The following is a 17,902-nucleotide window of genomic DNA, read 5'->3' on the forward strand; positions in this document are numbered from 1 at the left end:
TTTATAAACTTCTATAAGATCACCCCTCAGCCACCGACATTCCAGGGTAAACAGCCCCAGCCTATTCAGCCCCTCCCTATAGCTCAAACCCTCCAACCTGGTAACATCCTTGTATAGCTTGTCCGCACACAGTAGGGAGACCAGAATTAAACACAATACTCCAAAAGTGGTCTGACCGATGTCCTGCACAGCCGCAACATGACATTCCAACTCCTATACTCAATGTATTGGCCAATGAAGGCCAAATACCTTCTTCACTACGATGTCTACTTGTGACTCCACCTTCAAAGATCTATGAACGTGTACCCTAGGGTCTCTTTGTTTGGCACTATTCCTCCATCATTAAAGACCCGCCCTGATTTGCCTTACCAAAATGCAACACCTTACATTAATTTTCTAATAGATCTTATGCACTTAAGAAAAAGCTTTTCTTTTATCTTGAATGGGATGTTGGTAAGACCAGCAATTCCTGTTGAGAAAGTGGTGGTTATCCTACCCTCTTGAACTACTGGGATGTTTCTGGTGCAGGTACTTTCACAGTGCTCATAGGGAAGGAGTTGCTGCAACAGAGAAGGGATGGTGATTTATTTCTGATTAGAATGGTGAATGGCTTGGAGTGTAATTTGCATTTGTCTGTTGCCATTGAACTTCTAGAAGGCAGAGGCCATGGATCACAAGGTGCTGGAGCCTTGCTGAGTTGCTGCAGCTCATCTTCTAGATGATACACGCTGCTGCCTCTATGTGTAGATGGAGGAGAGGGTGCATGTTGGAGATAGTGAATGGGGCTCTAATTAAGTGGGTGGTTTTGTCATGGATGGTTTCAAGTCTCTTGAGTGTTGTTGGATCTGCAGCACACTTATGAATTGTCCTGTCGATGGTGTAAAAGTTGAGGAGACAGGAGGTGAGTTGCATGCCGCAGAATTCCCAGCCACAGACCTGCTCTTGTAGCCACAGTATGAACATTGCCAGCTGAGTCTAGGAATTCATATCACAGGACATCGCTTAGGTATAACAATAAATCCGAGTTAATCTTCGAGCTTTCAAGCTTGGTTCCAATACATAGGGAAAGACAACTTAGGGCTATTTCAACATTTGTGGCAACAGTCAAATGCCTCCTGATAAGTGAGCCTGGTGCAAAGCCATTGATTTCATCCATCCTTATAATACTGACTTCATATGCTGGCTTGAGAATTGCTTAGGACATGCAATACTCTAATCTGTTATACATTTTTCTGAATGCTCATCTGTTGAGGCGACGGGAGAATTTATCATGATATGGCTAATTCAGTTCAATTTCTGGTCAATGGTAGCCCCTAGAATATTGATATTGGGGGAGTCAGTTATGGTAATGTCTTTGAATATCTGAGATGTTTAGGTTCTCTCTTACTGGAGATGGCCATCACCTGGTATTTCTATGACATGCAATTTATTTGCCATTTATCAGCTGCACTGAAGTAAATGTGACTGCTGCTATCAATGCTTCCATCGAAGAGAAGAGAAATACAGCACCTTGTCCATGAGAGGAACCCATTGTTTGTGGGTCACTGGAGGCTTTGCTCATGGAGTTCAATATAGAGTTTTAGAAATGTCCAGCACAGAAACAGACCCTTTGGTCCAACTTGTTCATGCTGACCAGATACCCCAACCTAATCTTGTTCATGCTGACCAGATACCCCATTTTCCAGCACTCAGCCCATATCCCTCAACACCCTTCCTATTCATATAGCCATCCAGATGCCTCTTAAATGCTGTAATTGTACCAGCCTCCACCCTTCCTCTGGCAGCTCATTCCAAACACGCACCACCCTGTGAGAAAACGTTTCTCCTTAGGTCCCTTTTAAATTTTTCCCTTCTCACCCTAAACCTACGCCCTCTATTTCTGGACTTTCCGAACCTTAGCTATTCACCCTGTCCTTCCCCTTCATGATTATAAATCTCCATAAGGTCATCCCTCGGCCTCCAATGCTCCAGGGAAAATAGCCCCAGCCTATTCAGCCTTTCCTTATAAATCGAAACCCTCCAACTCTGGCAACATCCTTGAAAATGTTTTCTGAACACTTACAAGTTTCACAACTTGATAGACACATGAATGGAAGGTGAACAGAGGGATAGAAACCACATATGGGCAATAGGTAGTGGGTCTAAGTAAAGACTGGACTTAGTGCAGGCTTGGTGGGCTGAAGGGCCTGTTCCTGCTGTATTGAATTGTATCGTCTTGTATTGTATCTTTTCTGAAATAGGGGACCAAAACCATTCACAATACTCAGATATGGTCTTGCCAGCACCATATACAGTTGCAGTAAGACTTTCCCTACTCTTTTATAATCCGACTCCCTTGAAACAAGGGCCAACATTTCCTTAGTCTTCCTGATTAACTGTGTGCTAGCTTTCTGTGTTTCATGCCAAAGTAACCCTAAGTCCCTTTGTATTGCAGCTTTCTATGTTTTTCTCCATTTAAATAATATTCTATTCTTTGTTCTCCACTCCAAAATGAACAGCTTCACATTTTCACAAATTAAACACCATTTGCCAACTTTTTGCCCATTTACTTAACCTATCAATCTTTTTCTGTAAGCTGTTCATATCCCTCTCACAACCTGTCCTTCCACCTATTTTTGTGTTAGTTGCAAATTCCCAGCACTGATCCATGTGGAACCCCACAGGTCACAGGTCACCAATCTGGAAAAGAACCACTTATCCTGATTCGCTGTTTCCTGTCCATTAGCAAATTCTCTATTCATGCCAATATACTGTCTCCAGCACCCATGGACTTTTATCTTGTGTCTTATTCTTTTGTGAGATATCTTGTCAAATGCTTTCTGGAAGTCCAAATACACACCTGTTGGTTCCCCTCTTTTCACTCTGGTTGAGACTTCCTTAAAAAAACTCCAATAAATTAGTCAGATACATTTCCCTTTTATGAAACCATACTGACTTTGCTTGATTAGATTATGATTTTTCAAATATTCTGATACCACTTCCTTAATTGATTCCAATATCTTTCCAACAATAGATGTTAAGCTAATCAGCCCATAATTACCAACGTTTTGCTTCCCTTTTTGAATAAGGGTGTCAAATTGCTGATTTTCCAATCTTCTGGTACTTCTCCAGAAGCCAATGATTTTACCAATGCATCTACTATCTCTGTAGCTAGCTCTTTTACTATCATGGGATGCAAACCATCAGGGCCACGAAATTTATCTGTCTTTAGTCCCCGTTAGTTTGTCCAATATTACAAATGGTGATGATGAAGGCACTTATTCCTTCCCCCATATTCTTTAGCATTAATAGGATATTCAAAGTGTTTTCCACCATAAAGATTATTGCAAAATATCTGCAAAACTCCTCTGCCATTTCTTGTTCTCCAGAACTATCTCGCCAGATTCATTTTCTAAGGAGCCTATGTTCACTTTGATCTCTCTCTTCCTTTATTTATATATTTTAAAGGAAGTTTTATTGTCAGTTTTTATATTCCTAGCTAAGTTAATAGGCATTAACTGCCAGGGTATATTGTGCATGGTCACACACTCACTGCACAATGATGGAATGATAGTCCCTGCAGTTGCTATCCTCTCCCCACTGAACAGACTGCAGATGCATGTGCTTGCAGTCAATAGATCCCTGACCCATTGTGAATCTCACTGGCTTCGCAAATCCAGATATTGACTTATCATCTTTCATCTTCTTGCAAAAGGAACATAATGTAATCACCTGCTCTGGCCTTCGGTCATAGAGTCATACAGCACTTTCGCTCCAATTTGTCCATGCTGACCAAGTTTTCCAAACGAAACTGGTCCTGCTAGCCTGCATTTGGCCCATATCCCTCTAACCTTTTCCTATTCATGTACCTATCCATAAGTCTTCTAAATGTTGTAACTGTACTTGCATCAACCACATCCTCTGCCAGTTCATCTTACATACGAGCCACATGTTAAAAACACTGCCTGTCAGGTCCCATATAAATCTTTCTCCTCTCACCTTAAGTATATGCCCACTAGTTTTGAATTCCCCCACTCTATGGAAAACACCTTTGCTATTCTCCTTATCGATGCCCCTCATGATTTTATAAACCTCAAAAAGTCACCCCTCAATCTTCTACACTCCAGTGATAAAAGTCCTAGACTATCCTTATAGCACAAACCCTCCAGTCCTGACAACATCCTGGTAAATCTTTTATGAAGTTGGAAAAGCGCAGCAGGTCAGGCAGCATCCAGGGAACAGGAGAATTGACGTTTCGGGCATAAGCCCTTCTTCAGGAACCGAAGGGCTTATGCCCGAAACGTCGATTCTCCTGTTCCCTGGATGCTGCCTGACCTGCTGCGCTTTTCCAGCAACACATTTTCAGCTCTAAACTCCAGCATCTGCAGTCCTCACTTTCTCCTCAAATCTTTTATGAACCCTCTTCAAGTTAATAATATTCTTCCTGTAGCAGGGCAACCAGAACTGTATACAATACCTCAAAAGTGGCCTCACCAATATTCTTTACAACCTCAACATGACATTCCAACTCCTACATTCAATGAAGGCAGGCATGCTAAATACCTTCTTAATCACCCTGGCCACCTGTGACACAACTTTAAAACATTATGGATAGTCAACATGGCTTTGTGCATAGGAAATCATGTCTCACAACCTTGATTGAGTTTTTTGATGAAGTAACAAAGAGGATTGATGAGGGCAAAGCGGTAGATGTAATATATATGGACTTCAGTAAGGCATTCGACAAGGTTCCCCCATGGGAGACTGGTTAGCAAGGTTAGATCTCATGGAATACAGGGAGAACTAGCCATTTGGATAACGAACTGGCTCAAAGGTAGAAGACAGAGGGTGGTGGTGGAGGGTTGTTTTTCAGACTAGAGGCCTGTGACCAGTGGAGTGCCACAAAGATTGGTGCTGGGTCCTCTACTTTTTGTCATTTACATAAATGATTTGGATGCAAGCATAAGAGGTACAGTTAGTAAGTTTGCAGATGACACTAAAATTGGAGATGTAGTGGACAGCGAAGAGGGTTACCTCCGATTACAACAGGATTTGGACCAGATGGGCCAATGGGCTGAGAAGTGGCAGATGGAGTTTAATTCAGATAAATGCGAGGTGTTGCATTTTGGAAAAGCAAATCTTAGCTTGACTTATACACTTAATGGTAAGGTCCTAGGGAGTGTTGCTGAACAAAGAGACCTTGGAGTGCAGGTTCATAGCTCCTTGAAAGTGAAGTTGCAGGTAGATAGGATAGTGAAGAAGGCATTTGGTATGCTTTCCTTTCTTGATCAGAGTATTGAGTACAGGAGTTGGGAGGTCATGTTGCGGCTGTACAGGACATTGGTTAGACCACTGTTGGAATATTACGTGCAATTCTGGTCTCCTTCCTATTGGAAACATGTTGTGAAACTTGAAAGGATTCAGAAAAGACTTACAAGGATGTTGCTAGGGCTGGAGGATTTGAGCTATGGGGAGAGGCTGAACAGGCTGGGGCTGTTTTCCCTGGAGCGTCAGAGGCTGAGAGGTGACCTTATAGAGGTTTACAAAATCATGAGGGGCATGGATAGGATAAATAGAGAAAGTCTTTTCCCTGGGTTGGGGGAGTCCAGAACTAGAGGGCATAGGTTTAGGGTGAGAGAGGAAAGGCATAAAAGGGACCTAAGGGGCAACTTTTTCACACAGAGGGTGGTACGTGTATGGAATGATCTGCAAGAGGAAGTGGTGGAGGCTGATATAATTGCAACTTTAAAAAGGCATTTGGATGGGTATATGAATAGGAAGGGTTTGGAGGGATATGGGCCGGGTGCTGGCAGGTGGGACTAGATTGAGTTGTGATATCTGGTCGGCATGGACAGATTGGACCAAAGGGTCTGTTTCCATGCTGTAAATCTCTATGATTCTATAACTATGTACCTGAACCCCTGGGTCTCTCTGTTCGACAACCTCTTTGAGAGTCCTACCATTAACTGTATAGGTCCTGCCCTTGTTTGTTTTACCAAAATACAATTCCTTGAATTTATCCAAATTAAATTCCGGCCACTTCTCAGCCCGTTAGCCCAATTGATCAAGATCCCTTTGTTATTTTAGATAGCCTTCTTCACTGTCCACTATACCACTAATTTTGGTGTCATCCACAAACTTACTAACCATGCCTCAAATTCTCATCCAAATTGTTCATATTAATGACAAACAAAAGTGGAGCCAGCACCGATTCCTGAGGAACACCACTGGTCACAGACATCTTGACCAAAAACCAACCATCCAGCAACACCCTCTGCTTCCTACAATAAAGACAATTTTGTATTCAATTGGCAAGCTCTCCCTGAATCCCAGTGATCTACATTTACTAGACCATAAGAAGTAGGAGCAGGAATAGGCCATCTGGCCCTTTGAGTCCACCCTGCCAGTGAATAGGACCATGGCTGATCTTTCATGGCCTCCGCTCCACTTACCCACCCTCTCACCATAACCCTTACTTCCTTTACAGTTCAAAAATTATTTATCTTAGCTTTAAAAACATTCAGTGAGGAAGCCTCAACTACTTCACTGGACAGGGAATTCCACAGACTCTCAGCTCTTCCGGTGAAGAAGTACCTCATCAATTCAGTCCCAAATCTGCTCCCCTTATTTTTGAGGCTATGCCCTTTTGTTCTACTTTCACCCGCTAGTGGAAACAGCCTTCCTGCTTCTATCTAATCTATTCCCTTCATACTTTTATATGTAATTACACTAATTAGCCTGAAGGTTTTACTAACGTCCATATAGACAACGTCTACCACTCTGCCCTCATCAATCTTTTTTGTTACATCCTCAAAAACCTCAACCAAGTTTGCGAAACATCATTTCCATGCTCACGACCTAATCAGTCCTGGTTGTCACCTCTTGGCTTTATTAATGGACAGTGTGCTGAAAAATGGACTAGAATTATAATTTCACTGTCTATGGCTCCTGACACCACCATTCTTTCCAAGATGTGAGGCATCAGTCATGTTGAAGGACATGTATCCAGTCTGTAACCATCCCCTGGAAAAACCTGAGTTGCTTCAGGCATGTTTCTGCTTCAAATTAACAATAATTTCTACTATCAACTGGAAACAATTACGCATACACACTTAGCCCACACTGAGTATGGTATCTTATGCAACTGTTTCTGATGTCTTTCTGGATAGTGACAGGAGTTACAATGTCTCTGAAACACAAGGTAAAAGTTGTCAGGGTATCTGACAGCTACTTTTAAACTTGTAAAAAAAGCTTTTCTCAACTTTTGTATACATTAGTTCATCTTGTTTCTGACAGTTTCCTCCAAACAAAGTTCACAAGTTCCTTTTAATGTTGCTCTTGAGTCAAGCCATGAGGCATACAGGAAAGTCTTTATATAGGACAATGGGTAGAACCTTATAAACAAAATCCACCAATCAGGAAAGAGGATACAGAAAGGTTTCACATTTCTATCTTCCTTTATCTAAAGAACGTTTTGATGAAAAGCAGTGGAGGCTTTAATGAGTTATTTAAACTTGTTAGTTTTTTGCTATGCACCGATTTACAAGGATATGAAGCCAAAGCATGTGAACAGAATTAAAATACAGATCAGCCATACTCTCCGACTGTGGACAAGTGACCTACTCTTACTTCTATATACAACACAAGAGGCTCATTCACGAGCGATATGGGTAGCAGATCTGAGGGCCAGTTAGATTCCGGACTCAAATCTGTCAATCCATTAAAATGTAGTGCTATATTGTCTGCCCCTTTTCAGTGTTAGTATTTTTAGCTACTGTAAATGTATTTGAATTCTGTGAAGATTGGGATTATTAAGGTGTATAATGCTTTGTAGGGAAATAGCATATGTTTCTCATGAGCACCAGCAACATTCTCAGATTATTTGCAATGTAATTTAGGTGCAGTTACAGTTGATGCTACTTTTTCCCAGTTGCATTCCTCAAGCTTACGTGCATTAATGCAAGATCCTAATGTCATTTTTACAGGCCCTATGAGTCAAGTTGCCCAATCAGTGAATCAATCTATGCAGTCAAGTTTGTGACAGGAACGTGCCCTGACTTGTTTCATTTAAGGTATTAACAATCATATTACCATCTGTCTGGACTGTGTTCAAACACGGGGCCCTAAAGTATAATTCCATTGCTATAATGTATTCAGCATTGTTAGGATCTGCTATTGCACCCAGTCCCCTCCCCGAGTGTTGTTAAAGGATTGAAACCATGGGTTAGATTGTTTTTAAGTTTCCAAATCAACCTACACAGACACCCAAAGAATCTTGTAACATCTTGTGTCCTAATGTGTGCCAACTATACATCAGAGTCCTTGATATATTTGCTAGCAACCAAGCAATTGTGGTTTTAAATAAGATATTGGGGGTGAACAGAAATTCTTTGTAGTGCAATGCTAATCATATAGAAACACTGTAGAATCTCACAGCACAGAAGGAAGCCATTCTGCCCATAGTTACTGTGCCAGAATTTTGAAAGAACCATCCAATTAAATCTTCTCCCTTGGTCTGTCTTCATAGCACTGGAAAAGTTTCCTTTTTAAGTTCAGATCAAACTTGCTTTTAAAAATTACCATTGAGTTTGCTTCCATCAACGTTTCAAGCAGTGCATTCCATGTCATAGACTCTTTTTGCACGAAAATTTTATTCATTTTCCTTCCTAAATCTGCGACCGCTGGTAACTAATGCCAAGCAGAAAGCTAATTTACTTTCAGTTTTGGGAATTCCCTTACTTTTTAAATGTTTTTTCATATATAGCTTTTCATTGATGCAGTTCTTAATATTTTAATTTGTAATTGTAGAAGTCTTATAGGTATTTTGCTCAGAGGTAATATTTGTCAGAAATATGTAATTAAGACAGTGGTCAGGTAAATTGGACATTTGATTTTGGTTCAGATGAAATTTGAAGCAATCTTTCTATAAAAACAACTTGTGTGTGTATATACAGTGCCTTTTAATACAGGAACACATCCAAAGTCATTTCGCTGTAGTGGAACTAGATGAAGGCCGTCCTCAGATCTTTAAAACCTATAAGCAATGTGGCTGAAAGTTTAAGATGATATTATAAGCATTGAAGTAAATGTTGTGTAGTTTATGTACATAAATGATTTCCAAGGCATGGTGCAGGTATTTCATATGTTATTTATACATGGATTTTGAAGACTTCATTGTAGTTGGACTTGTGTGAACTTAAATGGAAATATTTACCTTTTTTGAAGTAAAAATTGGAGTACTACATCAGGTTTAATGCTTCATTCTCACATGATTACAAATCAGTTTATCATATAATTAAGATACATAAAATAGAAGAAAAGTAATGTGTTGGGCTTAGATCAAACAATGCCAGATGACAAGCTATGTTCTACAGATAATGTTGTTACAATTTGTTTTTTACATTGACCTCCCCTTTCTGTCCTCAAGGTATTTGGTTAAGAGAAACAATTGCTTGTCCTGAGCTTCTGATAGGTTTGGACTATTACTTGGTGAGGGATTTTCATATTTTCAATAACTCCAATACTAAGCACATATACTACCTGACAATAGAGAAATATAGGAGTAAAAGCCTTGCTTTAAGTTGGTCATATGGTCAACTTTGATTTCGGAATGCACTAAATTTGTAATGAATATAATTTGCTGAGATAATCTAATAAAATGTAAAATCATTCAGAGACAATTTTTCCTGTTTCGTATTTACAGGTTATTCAGTAGACATCAAATGTTTTAGTTTCACACATTAATATTATGCACCATCTTTAGTTGGAAAATTCTTACAAGACATAGTTTTCACAAGTATTACCATCTTCCTACCATCTTTAAATGCTAGAATATTTTATTGTGTTATTAAGCAAAATTCATCAAATAGCAGTCTCTGAATCATGGGGAGTGTATAAAGTGATCCCAGAGATAGTACAGACTATCTAACTTAAGTCCATCTATCTTTCATATTTGTGTCAATTTACCTCTGCCTCACTGACAGTTCTGTGTATTTCATTCAGGGGTTGTGGGCATTACCAGTTGGGTTCATCTTTAGTTGCCCTCAAAAGCAGTAGTGAGATGTCTTCTTGAATCACTGCAGTCCATTTGGTGTATGTAGACCCATAATGCTGTTAGGGATGGAGTTCAGGATGTGAAACTAGTGACACTGAAGGAATGGGGATTATATTTCCAAGTCTGGGTGGTGAGTTTCTTGAAGAAGAATTTGTAAATGGTGCTATTTCCATTTTTCTGTTGCCCTTGTCCTATGTTAAGGTTGTTGTGGGTTTCGAAGATGCCTTCGAAGAAGCAGTGTATCTTGTAAATTGTATACTGTGTTGTTACTGAGCATGGGTATTGGAGGGACTGAAAGTTTGTGGATGTGGTGCTAGTTGCTGTACTAACTCCAGGGAGAAAAATAGGGAAAAGGAATGGAGACCTTTTCCTGGGTGTATGTTCCCACTGTATTTCACGCACTGATCAGGGGATTTCTCTGGCGTGTTGGACATCTAGAACATTCACCTGTATTACAAGTTAATTACAAACAAATCTAGTCAGAATGATAGGACCATAAATCTTTCTTCATTGTTCCCGAGTCTCTATCTATCACAGGAGGAAACAGAATGAGAACAGCAGTGTTGGCCCTGAATGTGTGTACCCAGCAGCTACAGGTTGGAGAATTTGAGAAGAGGTGGATAGCAAACACCTTAAGACACTAAAACAGTAAAGAATGTGTTCTATTTGACCAGGTCTACAGGTTACATATCTCGGCTGGAGATCTTCTAGCTGTTGTTTTTACAAAGCTGCCAGAAGGCCCAAATCTGACAGCCTTTATTGCTCTTATGAGCCTCTTGGATATTCCTTTTTCAAGGATCTATAAATGAAGTGATGGGCTGTTTCAGGTCTCATGGACATACTGCACTCCAGATGTCCTCTCTGGTTTGAGGGTGGTGAGATGGACACACAGGATGTTGTTCTGTCACAAAGGGGAGGTGAGATGGGTAGGAAGGAGCACATTTGAAGTGAAATTCAGTCATAGCATCTTAGAATCCCTAAAGTGCCGAAAGAAGCCATACAGCCCATCAAATCTACACTAATCCTCTGAAGAGCATCCCACCCTATCCCCGTAACCCTGCATTTGTCCTACTTAATCCACCTAGTTTGCATATGTTGCCCATACTATGGCTAATTTACCTAACCTGCACATCTTTGGACTGAGAGGAAACCGGAGCACTTAGTAAAAACCCATGCAGACACTGACAGAGTGTGCAAGCCTGGATTCGAACCCTGGTCCCTGGTGCTGTGAGGCAGCAATGCTAACCACTGTTCCAGTCCTTACCTCTGTGGCAGTATACCACTTAAATATTTTTTTCTCCAATTATAGCAATTCCTTTTGGAAACTAACACTATTTTCGAGAAGTAAGGACCAAGCTTTGCTAAGTGCGTGCTTATGCCAAGAAGAAATATTGGAAATTTTAGCACAGAGGTCAAATGTCAGTCTGTCTGCAGAATTTGACATCTATTAATTTTAATGGCTGGAAAATCCTGCAAGGCCTGCTGACAATACAGATGACTGCTATGTGAAGCTTTGCAGCAGGAATGCACATTTGTAAAACCCTCCCTGCTGTTTGTAAGCAGTCTCTTGTACAGAAAATTTAAAACCAGCATCAAAGGTTTTCAGCCTGGATGGTGAGTAATAAGGGGATTTGTTGTAAAGGATGAGTAAAATGCATGACTTTCTTGAACCAGACATTGTTCAATACTCCTGTTGCAGTGGAAGCTTTTAGATTCAAGTCAGGTTTCATTCAACAGAACAAGGGTGTGGTCTTTACTCCTAAAGCATGATCTCCATGTTTCATATTAACCTTAAGGGCTTAGTTGATATCATCTATCTTTAGGTATTGCACAGTGAAAAGAAATAGAGCTTATATTCAGAATTTTGAATCTGATAAAACTGCCACGGTTACATCTCCAGCTTTACTTCTGAGCCAGTTTAAATGTTAATATTGTAACATGGTTTGCACATACTGAAATACTTACTTTCAAGCCGATCAGTGCAGAAATGAAAGAGATAGAAATACTTTAAAGCAGAATGTTTGTAGATAAACATTCTACCTGCCAATATCAATACATTTATATGTGTCCTTGCAGTTAAGGCTCTGTAATGTATACCCTTTACAGTTTATATCTGGGTGAGTCAGTGCCTCACCAGTTGTATTCATATATTGTATTTGGGCACAATCCAAACAAGATAAAATTACTATCCAGGTAGCTATGTCTGTGGAATTTGCACTCTCAATAATTTAAAAACAAAGGCGGTGAAATTTGATAAGATACAAACTTTGTTCTGCTGCTCATTACAATGTGGGGTTCAGCACACTTAGATCACCAAACACTTAAGCAGTGTGTTCAATGTTATGACATGTTAACACCAATGAATGTTAACTTGAACAATTTAAAGCCAGCCTGCATTTCCTAAAGGTAAGGTGCTGGATACAATTGGGAAGAGCAGAAATAATATTAAAAATCAGCAGCATAGGGAAGACAATGTGCTGTAAAGTTATTTGTATTATTTCTGGGGGCCCTGGTGCGGAAAATGAACAAGAGGAGAAAGAATAGGAGGAGAGTGATCCTCTATCCAAAGGAAATCAGGAAGATCCATCTAAAAAAATCCAACAAAAAGCAGTGGATGCAGAAAATTGTAGTGAATAATAACCCAAGGATACAATTCTGGAAGTAGTTCAATGACAGGTTCAATAGTCAAAGTTAGTGAATACATCTTCAAATACCATAATCTTAAGAAGAATCATTAGCCTCATGCACAACTCAATTCACCACTCTTCACTGTCTTTCTTTTGTCACTGGCCATCATATATTGCCAATTCCTAATTGCCCTTAAGAAGGTGGTACTGAGGCACTGTTTTGACCATCTACTAAGCCATGCAGTACAAATATTCCACAATGCCGATATGGAGTTAGTTTGAAAATTTTGACTCAATGACAATGAAGGAATAGTGATATATTTTCAAGTCAGAATGTTCTGTAACTGGAGGGAATGTCCATGTAGTAGTCTTCCCAATCAGTTGCTGCCCTTATAGCAAGAAGATGCTTGCAATTAGCAGGGGCTATTAATTGAGTTTTAATTGGTGAGTTTTGTGGATGGAACACACTGCAGCCATTGTGGGCGAGTAGTGGAGAGAGTGAATGTTTATGTTGGTGGATGAGGTGTCAATAAAATTGATTATTTGAACATGGAAAGTGTCAGCTTTCTTCAGTGTTGTTGGAGTGGCTCTCATCGAGGAAAATGGACATTATTTCAACATTCTTTTGACTTGTGCCTTGTAGGTGGTGAAAGGCCTTGCTGAGTCAGAAGGTGGGAACATTGGATGAATTGATTAATAAAGTAGATTTATATTGTTGGTTTTGTGGTGGCTTTTTAAGCATAGTGGCCAAGAAAACACTTTGACATTTAACAGAGTGAAGGTAAAGGGTGAGATTATTGGTGAATGGTAATTTGACTTGCATTTACTGTGGGGAGTCCAGATGAACTGTTTATGGACAACCCAACAGAAAGGGATGTGGCACCCTCTTTCATTCTCACAGCTGGTAACAAGGACTGTGCTATCATGGTGCGGAGATTCTGCAGGATGCAGCAGATGATGACTAACCATGACATATGGTTTTAGAGAGCACAGCAGGAGTGATTCAGAGCAGAAGATGTAATGGAGACATTGCTAAGCAACCTAATTATTCACTTCATGATGATGTTTCATATGACAGCATCTCATTTCTTATCTGCATGCTGTCCAGATGTACGTGAATTGTGCAACAGAGTCCTGAACCAGGTGGTTAGCAGATATTCCTTGTTACCGGCAGCCACCCTTTGGTTTTTCATGGGGGTTTAAAAGCCTAAGGAACAGTTGCCTAAAACAGAATACAGATATCATAGCTGCTGCCAGGATACCAGACAGTGACCTGCATGAATACTGATAGTTGTACGCCAGCTGGTCATCGGTGTACATTGCAGTTCATCTGTGACTTTAACTTGATGCCAGTTTAGCAACCTGTGTAAAGTCAATAGCACCCTGCACCATGGAGAAGACCTCAATTATCCTCAAGTGAAATGTTCACTCCACTTGTTTTTCTCTCTCGAAAGAGAGAATACAATGTATTTTTTCTTCCTTGTGGGCAGAATTCACTGACCTCCCCTTATACAACAGTAGATGACAATTTTTTTTAAGATGTTGAAAATGTCTCCTGCCCCAGTCTGATTGGAGCCCAATGCAAAGAGATTCTTGGAACTTATTGGAGCGACTGGCAATGCTATCCTGTGCTCTGTGGATGGAGGTCTGCCTGCAACAAGGCATTTTTATAGAACATAAATACATAGTGTTTTCACTGGAAGGTGTACTGTATTGGCAACCAGAGGATACTAATATAATTGGGAAAAGAACAGAGGGGAGATGATAAGTTATTTTTTTTGCAGTTATGATCAGGATTGCATCGCCAGAGGAGTGGAAGCAGATTCAATGCTTACTTTTGAAAAGTAAATTCTTGAGTGGATTGAATTTACTTTTGAAAAGAAAATATTTGAAGGACTATTGATGTGAAACTAATTAATGGGTCTTTTATCGACCAGGGACAGGAATCTTCACCAAATAGCTTCCCTCTGCACTGTATGATCTAATGGATTTATTACAAGGTGCATTGTTTTTATTTTAAAGAAATACTATTTGGTAATCCGTTGTGTTCATACTGACCATCAGAAGTATGTCTGAATCACTTATTCCAAATTTTTGTCTGTTAGTTTTTCAGTAATTGTTATATTACTCTCTTATTCCCTTTTATATGTCTCACCAAAATCTGATCCAATAGGGAGAGCTAGCATATGCAAAATGTACAGTTTAAGAAAGTACACAGAAACAGCCTGAGGAGACTGTTCCCTTTTGATTTTTCTTCTCTTCTGTGGAAAGCAGCCTGCCTACTGTCTAAGCTTCATCCTTTGGGGAATTTACTGATTGAGTAATTGTAGGCACAACACAAATTCGTACCTTTTTTACACAGCTGCAATGAACTGCAAGCATAATGCTTGCCAGATGTTATTTAAAAGAAATGGATTTGTGATCTGAAACCTGAAAACTGACTTGAAGGGTTAAAAACTTTAAAATATTCTGAGAAATGCAGTAAAGTATAGTAGAGTTCCAATTGTTTTTATATAGGACCTACAATATAACAAACTATCACAAGGTACTGTTTGCAAAAGAAATAGTGGACTTCAGATGAAAAGTATGAATGATTAAGGGTGGGGAGCAGACTGAAAGTATATTCAGAGACAAAGGTTTCACACAGACTTTTGAGGAAGGATTTTGAAGCAGTCAGGTGTAAAGGATTACCAAGAGAATTTTAGAGAACAGTTATAAAGATTGCAATTTTACTCCATGCCAGTTTTGCACAGGTGAGAGGAGTAAAAACCTCTTTAATACCCCAGACTGGGGCCGATGATATTGTAACTCTCAGCACTATTTTTAATCCTGCCAGCCATTTGGTCTAGATGGGAATTTGATGAGTTTGTTGTTGGTCTACTGAACTGACCAATTTAAAAATTACAACGGGCTCTAATAACATCCTAAGATGAGAGCAAAACACAGCAAAAGCTAGAAATCTGAAATAAAAATAGAAGATGCTGGAAATATTCAGCAGCTCTGGCAACATGCCGATAACCTTTTGTTGAACATCCTAAGACTCTGATTTCCAGTTAGTAATGAGGCACCAGTCTGTTTCCTTCAGTTTGTTTACCAATAGTGTCATTTCCGAAGTTAAAATGGTAATCAGCAGGTTTCCAGTAAAAACAGAACACTCCGTTCATTTGCATTATTTTAATTGCTCATCAGTTCTAGTCCTTCTGGGCCATTTGGGTTAAATTAGGAGACCATGTTTTTCATTTACCAACAACTTAGCTCAGTGAAAATATTTGTTATATAATTACATATCTATTTAGATGGCTCGGACAAGTGAGAAGTGTTTTCCTTGCAGGAGAAAAGGCTGAGAGGAGTTTCGATAGAGTTAGTCAAAATCATGACTGGTCTGCACAGACTAGATAAGGACAAATCTGTTCCCATTGGTGGAACAGTTGAGTGGGAGGGACGGATTGAAGTGAATTGCAACAGAAGCAATGCAACCTGTGGAAAAAATTGCCACACAGTGAATGGCTAAGATCGGGAATGTGCTGCCTGCAAGTGTGGTCGAGGCATGTCAAAGTGAGGCTGAAAAGAAATAACACATAGGGTTATAAGGAGAGGGTAAGGGCACACTACTAGGTTTGAAGCTCATTTGCAGAACTGATACATAGACAATGGGTCGCACGGCCTTCGAGTAACTCAACAATTCCATGATTCCAAATAGTTAAAAAATTTTAAATAAATAATTAAGCCTTTGTATTCTCAATAATACATATATTTTAATATGAGAGTGATGAAGGTGTCTTATAAATCCTTTATTCAATGCTTTGAAAAACATCAGATATTTTAGATATAAGCTTGGAGGAAGTAGGTGGGGGGGGCGCGGAGGTGGTGAGGAGGAGATATTTAATGCTAATAATTTTACAAAATGATCTGACCACTAATATTTTAAGAGCATTCAAGACACAACCCTATTGACAGATGTTACTGTCTCCATTGTTCTCACATATAACATTTCTGACAATTGCCTCTAGGATGGTTTTAAAACAGTATTCAAATTTCTGCTGAAGTAAAAGCAAAACCTCTTAATTTGTCAGTTGCAAGGTAAGTAAAACTTTTTTGAGAGAACTATCAAGCCATTATTTCAGATTAAAGACAAATAACTTATTTTCTTAGCAAGCATGTGCCATGATTTCACACCACTGATTTCACACAGCCCTGTTGTATTTCTTCTGTCAGAAGGTCATGAATCTTTGGAATTCTTTACCCGGAGAGCTGTGAAGGCTGAGTTACTAAATACATTCAAGGCTGAGATAAAGAGAATTTTGAACTGTAGGGGATTCAAGCGTAATGGGGAACAGGCAGGAAAGTGGAGTTGAGGCCAAGATCAGAGTAACAATAATCTTATTGAATGGTGAAACAGACCAGTGTCCTACTCCTGCTCCTATTTCCTAATGCAGACAGCACCAATTATTGAACCCCCACTAGTGTCAGTTCCTGAAGCATTAAAATAATAATATTTGAAGCATGTTACAATATTCAAATAGGCGACGTGGCCAAACATGCTAGCTTTCTGAAAGAGCATTTTATGTAATTCTTTTCATCCGTCCTTTCCCCATCTGATTTGAAGAGCAGGTTTTGTGAATGAACTTGGAAATTTATGATGAAAATCAGATGCTGAGTTGTGGTTGAATGCGTGATGTGCGTAGTGGGAATCCACATATGTCCGACTTGTTTCGGTGTTGCTCAGTGAAGGACACTACAGTGGGTTCAATGCCAGCAGAGTGGGGGATGGTGCTGACAGCATTCCTTCTCATTTCTGTTTACCGTCCAGTGACAGTTTCTGGCACCAGATGTAAGGGCAACACTGGGCGGGAGCTGGCTGTGAGGCCCCACATTGCCAAGCAGCACTTGCTGCCCAGGTCCTTGGAATGGGTCATCTGCGGAGTGTGTCAGCGGTAGTTAAGGGTAAATTGTTACTGTGAAAGGGAGTAGGTGATGTGCACAGCGCACACCTTAACTACCGATGAGATTTCTGTGCGATCCGTACACGGGATGCAAACATCTCTGTTACCCTAGCGAAAACCATCGACCGGCTGTGGTCCAGGTCGATCCCAAACTAAATCCTGGTTAATGTTCGCAGAGAACATTTAAAATGCGAGCAGGAGCGGATCATTGGGTTTGTGCAGCAGACACGCGGTTTCACATTTTGTCTGTGCTTGCCCACTCTCTGTCTCTGAGTTTATTGGTTAAGAATTGCTTTTCC

At 40.0% G+C, this 17,902-nt stretch overlaps 1 protein-coding gene across 5 annotated transcripts in view; it reads left to right on the top strand.

The window, feature by feature from the left end:
• Window positions 1-17,902, top strand: part of flnba (filamin B a) — a 148,483-nt gene that overhangs the window by 10,099 nt on the left and 120,482 nt on the right. The window lies entirely within an intron of this gene.

This window comes from Chiloscyllium plagiosum, unplaced genomic scaffold (assembly GCF_037043375.1).
Source record: "Chiloscyllium plagiosum isolate Xiang-an unplaced genomic scaffold, Cpla_swu_hap1 HiC_scaffold_14, whole genome shotgun sequence".
In the NCBI taxonomy this organism is placed as follows: Eukaryota; Metazoa; Chordata; class Chondrichthyes; order Orectolobiformes; family Hemiscylliidae; genus Chiloscyllium; species Chiloscyllium plagiosum.